This window comes from Daucus carota, chromosome 6, assembly GCF_001625215.2.
Source record: "Daucus carota subsp. sativus chromosome 6, DH1 v3.0, whole genome shotgun sequence".
Classification (NCBI taxonomy): domain Eukaryota; kingdom Viridiplantae; phylum Streptophyta; class Magnoliopsida; order Apiales; family Apiaceae; genus Daucus; species Daucus carota.
The window spans coordinates 24,635,990-24,641,661 of NC_030386.2; the positions used below are offsets into that span (position 1 = coordinate 24,635,990).

General features: G+C 37.5%; 1 long non-coding RNA gene across 5 annotated transcripts; it reads left to right on the plus strand.

Annotated features, from left to right (window-relative positions):
- The first annotated feature begins 2,391 nt into the window (after positions 1–2,391).
- Positions 2,392–4,919, plus strand: LOC135146728 (uncharacterized). Of its 5 annotated transcripts, XR_010284341.1 has the most exons (6): positions 2,413–2,455; positions 2,857–2,932; positions 3,042–3,670; positions 3,804–3,885; positions 4,388–4,446; positions 4,642–4,919. It is a non-coding gene; the product is annotated as an uncharacterized LOC135146728 (long non-coding RNA). The 5 variants fall into 5 exon arrangements; XR_010284340.1 differs by having other exon boundaries at positions 2,392–2,932; XR_010284343.1 differs by having other exon boundaries at positions 2,394–3,332; positions 3,523–3,670.
- The last annotated feature ends 753 nt before the right edge of the window (positions 4,920–5,672 follow it).

A 5,672-nucleotide genomic window follows, 5' to 3' on the forward strand; every position in this document is an offset into this window, starting at 1 on the left:
GGAAGTAGGACAGCTCACCCATCATACTCATCTCATAGTTACTCTGCATCAACTTAGCAAATCTCTTGCACAAGTTATCGTTAGTAGAACCAAATATAATGTCATCAACATATATTTGTACAAATATCATATCCTTATCATGCAATTTGTAAAAGAGAGTTTTGTCTATGACACCTCTAGTAAAATTGTTTTCAATTAAAAACTCAGAGAGAGTGTCATACCATGTCCTTGGTGACTGCTTGAGTCCATAGACAGCTTTGAATAGGAAGTATACAAAATCAGCAAACTCTGGATTTTCAAAGCCAGGGGGCTGTTCCAAATATACTTCTTCTTCTAGCTTTCCATTCAGAAATGCACTTTTCACATCCATTTGATATACCTTGAAGTTGGAGTGTGCAGCAAATGCAAGAAATATTCTGATGGCTTCAAGACGAGCAACTGGAGCATAGGTTTCATCATAATCAATTCCTTCTTCCTGTGAATAACCTTTTGCAACCAGTCTGGCTTTGTTCCTTACAACAATGCCATCACCATCTAACTTGTTACGGAAGACCCATCTAGCTCCAATTGTAGATTTTCCTTTTGGTCTTGGAACCAGGGCCCAGACTTCTTGTCTCTCAAATTGATTGAGTTCTTCTTGCATGGCAAGAACCCAATCAGGATCAGCAAGTGCTTCTTCTATTTTCTTTGGTTCTAGTTGAGATAGAAACCCAGAGAATAGGCATTCATTTGTCGTAGCACTTCTAGTCCTTACACCAACATCAGGATCACCAATAATCAGATCAAAGGGATGATCTCTGCTCCAAATCCTTTCCCTTGGAAGATGTGTCCTTGATGATTCAGCAGTATTATCATTAAGCTGAAATGTGTGACTAGTTGATCCATCAGCTCCCCCTGAGTTGTTGCCAGGTTGACTTGATGATCCACCACTGGCATCAGTGGAATCTCCAGCATTATTGCCATTTCCTCCACCATTGCATGGATCATTATCATTGTTGTCATCTTCTGTTGCAACCTCAGGTGGAATATCATCATCTGAATCAGAGTCTGGATAGTTGTCAAACTTCAGAGACTCAGATGGATCAGCAGATTGTATACTTGGAAGTTTAGTGTCATCAAATGTAACATTGACACTAACTTTCACTGACAGAGTATCAATTATAAAAACTCTATAAGCATTATTTGTATAACCAACAAAAATTGCTTCAGAAGCCTTTGGCTCAAACTTGTTCAAGTTCTCTTCACCATCCTTGAGAACATAACACTTGGCTCCAAAGACATGAAGATGTTTGACATAAGGTTTCTTGTTGTTATACAGATGAAATGGAGTTTTCATATGATCCTTGTTGATCAAAGTTCTATTCTGGGTATAGCAGGCAGTAGACACAGCTTCAGCCCAAAAGTACAGAGGAAGCTTTGCTTCAGCAATCATAGTCCTTGCAGCTTCGATCAGTGTACGATTCTTTCTTTCGACGACTCCATTCTGCTGAGGAGTTCTTGGTGCTGAATACTGCCTTCTAATTCCCTTTTCAGAGTAAAAGTTGATTAGAGTTTGATTTTTAAACTCAGTTCCATTGTCTGATCTTACAGCTTTTACAGGAACACCTTTTTCCAACTCAACCAACTTGATATGATCAATTACTGTCAGGGGAGTTTCATCCTTAGAAGCCAGGAAGTAAACCCAAGTAAATTTTGAGAAGTCATCCACAATAACCAAAGCATATCTTCCTCCATCAATGGATGCAACATTCACAGGGCCAAACAAATCCATATGCAACAAATGAAGTGGATCTGTAATGGTATTGATGGTTTTGCCTTTGTGAGATGCTCTCTTCGCTTTTCCTTTCTGAAAAGCTTCACAAAGATCATCAGTTGAGAATTCCAGGGAAGGCAACCCTCTCACTAGATCTCTCTTGACTAGAGAGTTCATGGTTTTGAAGTTGAGGTGTGAGAGCTTCTTATGCCATAACCAACTATCTTCAGCTGACGCTTTGGCGTAGAAACAGTGAACTTCGTTTCCTGGTCCTGAAGACAAATCAGCTACGAATATATTGCCTTTCCTTATGCCACATAGTGAAGGACGCTTATCCTTGATATGTTTAATGATACATATCTCCTTTTCAAAATGAACATAATAACCTTTGTCACAGAATTGACTGACACTCAGGAGATTATGTTGAAGTCCTTCAACTATTGCAATATCTTCTATGATGATCCTTCCAATTTTGTACTTGCCATATCCCACAGTACGACCTTTGCTATTATCAGCAAAACTGACTGTAGGGCCAGCTCCTTCTCTTATGTCCTCTAGCAGGGATTTATTGCCAGTCATGTGCATTGACGCTCCACTGTCAAGCACCCAGGTAACACGAACAACTCCACTGGCACCACTACACCATAGATGGCTTTTCCCAACGTTTTAGCCTGCTGTTGCCGTTGCTAATTGTTGCAGTAGGTATATTTGTTCTTCTCTATCACAACAATATTCTAAAATGTTGCCATAGATATTAAGAAATGTTGCCAAAAAATAATATTTATTATTTTATTTATGAGGTGTCACTTTGAGGCCACTCTAATGACATTTTATCTAGTGTCAATTCCGTGATCAAATCTTTGCCTACTTATCCCCCGTTAATTGAATAGTAGCCCGAAAAGTGAAATAATTTTAAAAAATTGTTTTAAGCTTTATTTGTGAAAATAAAAGAATGATTTAAAAATATTATTTTTACAAACATAATATATTCGGGATTTTTAGAATTTTTCTAAATTTGAAAAATATTTATGGACTCCTAAATTCATTTATTTGTTATATATAGCTTTTATATTTGTTAAAACCAGTTTACACTTTACAAGCAGAGTAGTCGGTTCAATTTGGGGATAAAAACAGAGGTTAGGGTTCTCAAACCCATTTGGCCGATCGATTCAATCAGAGGTGAGATTAATTGTGTGCGTGTGTTTATCTCTATATGTATAGTTTGTATGTATAATTGGGGATAATGGTTACTGGTATTCTTTGGCGGCGGTGATGTTTTTGTGTCTAGCGGCGGAGGACGGCTTTAGAGGCGACGCCGTCAGTAATCGGAGGGATTATAGCTGATAGGAGGATCTGGACACGAGAGGCGTCCAGATTTGTTTGATTTCTGGGGTAAATGGTAGTGTGTGGCTGGGGAATTGATATGCGGTCTCGGCTTTACTCTGGCCGGAAGTGTTGCGGCGTGGGGATGAGCAGCGACGGCGTCTACTCGATGACGGGTGGTATACGAAGATGTGGTAAAAGGTGGATTGGATCCCAAGAAGGAACCAAGAATTTCAGGCCAAAGTGTTTATGAGTGGTAAATGATTTCTTAATTTTTGTTCATAGCTTTTGGCATATGGGAGAAGTATGTAAGAAAGACTGTGAATCATTAGTTATTGATTATAAATTTTTTTGAAGAAATAGTTATCACTTGTTTTCTTTTTGATGGTTTTAACTTTTAATTTTTATCTGTTAGACTATATATAATGACTACTTTAATATTACAGATCTCTGAGGAAAATTGCAGTGCTTGTCCTTGATGTTTTGTTACCAGAATGATGGTGTTTTGAGGATATGTAGCTTAATATTTCTTGAGCAATATCCTCTAGTTGAAATAGGCAGGAATAGTAATTTGTATATGATGCTGTGAAGTCGGTATGTATCTTTGTGCTTCACTTATTCATGTAGCTTAGTTAGGCACAAGCTTTGTAGTCATTTTTATACAGATTTCTTAATGGGTAGTAAATTGGTAGCATTATTATTTGTCAATGTATAATGTCATTTGCAGATGACTTAGCACAATGTTGGAGCCTTGGTAGTGCTAAGACCTGGGGAGCAAAATGCAGTTGCTGGAATCGTCACATAAAGAGGTACACGAATTCACAAGCTTATCTTTAAACAATATACTAAAGTTAGTTCCAGAGATGCTAATTTTCTAGGTTTCACTTGATCTTTTTCCATTTACCAACACTTGTAATGCTAATTTACTTTGGTTATGATCTTGTTTGGACTAAGCACTTTCCTTTATATAGGAAGCCTTGAAGAGTTCTTTGTTCTTTTAGACGGATTAGATTCTCAACTTGAAAGCGAAAGAACAGAGTTATAGGAACCATATCTGTTTTTCGATGAATCAGTTGTTCTATTCTAAACTTCTTCAGATATAAAGTATACTCAGGATAGCTTTCTACGTGTCTGTGTTATATGAATTCTCTAGTGCTTTAAAAAATATCATCAGCAATGTAATATAAATGTAATATAAATGCAAAAAAAGATATGCGTTCCACTGATGAGAATATAAATGTAATATGATAGACCTGAGCTTAGTTAGCTCTAAAAATTGCCTGGCTAAGAACTGTTTCATGGCAATGACAGCTATCTTGGATGATAAACTTATTAAGATGAGAGAACAGTTTGTAGCTGGTGTTGACGAGGTACTTGCTGATTCTCAATGCTCATGACAATAGTTGACCAATGTGTCCTGTAAAATGTGATTTCCGCAGTTTCTTTCTTAAATCTATATGTACAATTATGCAATTTCTTTCATAAATCTATATGTACAATCATGTTGGAGCCTTGGTAGTGGTAAGATCTGGGGAGCAAAAACTTTAAAATCTCTTTATTTATAGGATTTGGAGGACAAACTTCACCCGGGAGGTCCATCTGATCCATTGGGACTAGCAGATGACCTTGATCAGGCTGCACTTCTCGAGGTAAAGGAGGTCAAGAAGACTTGCAATGTTTGCGATGCTCGGATTCTTGTTGCTTGGTTAAGTGTTGGCATCAAGTAGTAGTAGGGACTAGGGATGTATATTGTGGATGTTGATTTTGGAATGGAAGGAAATTTATGTATTCAAACTGTACCTTTTAATTTGATAATTTAAAAACTATTGCAGTTAGTATAAAATGTCTTGTAGTTGCTTTATATTTACAGTTGGTATATGTTAGAAATTGTTGCAATTGTGCCGGACCCCGCAGTATAGTAGTGGGACCCACCAAACAGTGGACCTAATATATAGACCCACTGCTTGGTGGGTCCCACATTTTTTTTCAAAATTATGCCTTTTTGGCAACGAAATTTTTGATGTTGCCTTTGGATATAAACTGTTGGCTTTGCAAGCTACGGCAACGCCGAAAATACTAACAGCCAGAAACTGTTGCCATTGAAAATTTTCGGTCTGCTGCAACAGTTTATGGGCTTCTGGCAACGTATTTGTAATGTTGCTGAAAGCCATTTATGGCATAGTGCACCCTGCAAAAGACAACTTGATTAGACAGTCTTTGGGACCCACACTTGATTGGGTCCGGCAGTCTTAAAGAACTGATTTCTATTAGGTAATACAACAGAGCCTCTTGGACTGATACTTGGTTCAGACTTGACTGAACTTACTTCCTTAACAACAGCCTTATAAACCTTAGTTTTAGGCTTTGGAACATAAGTCTCCTTCCTAACATGAGTAGGACTAGCAGTCTTTGATCTTGCATGCTTGTTGTTTGTGTGTTGTCTAGGTGATGTGTTTTCATTTTTAGCATGCAAATTTTTAAAATAAGCAGACATCAAATTGAAAGCACAAGTCATACAATTATCAACACTACAAGATTTATGACATGCATCAAAAGCAGGAACAACAGAAATATCAGTCATAGTAGTAGGAACATC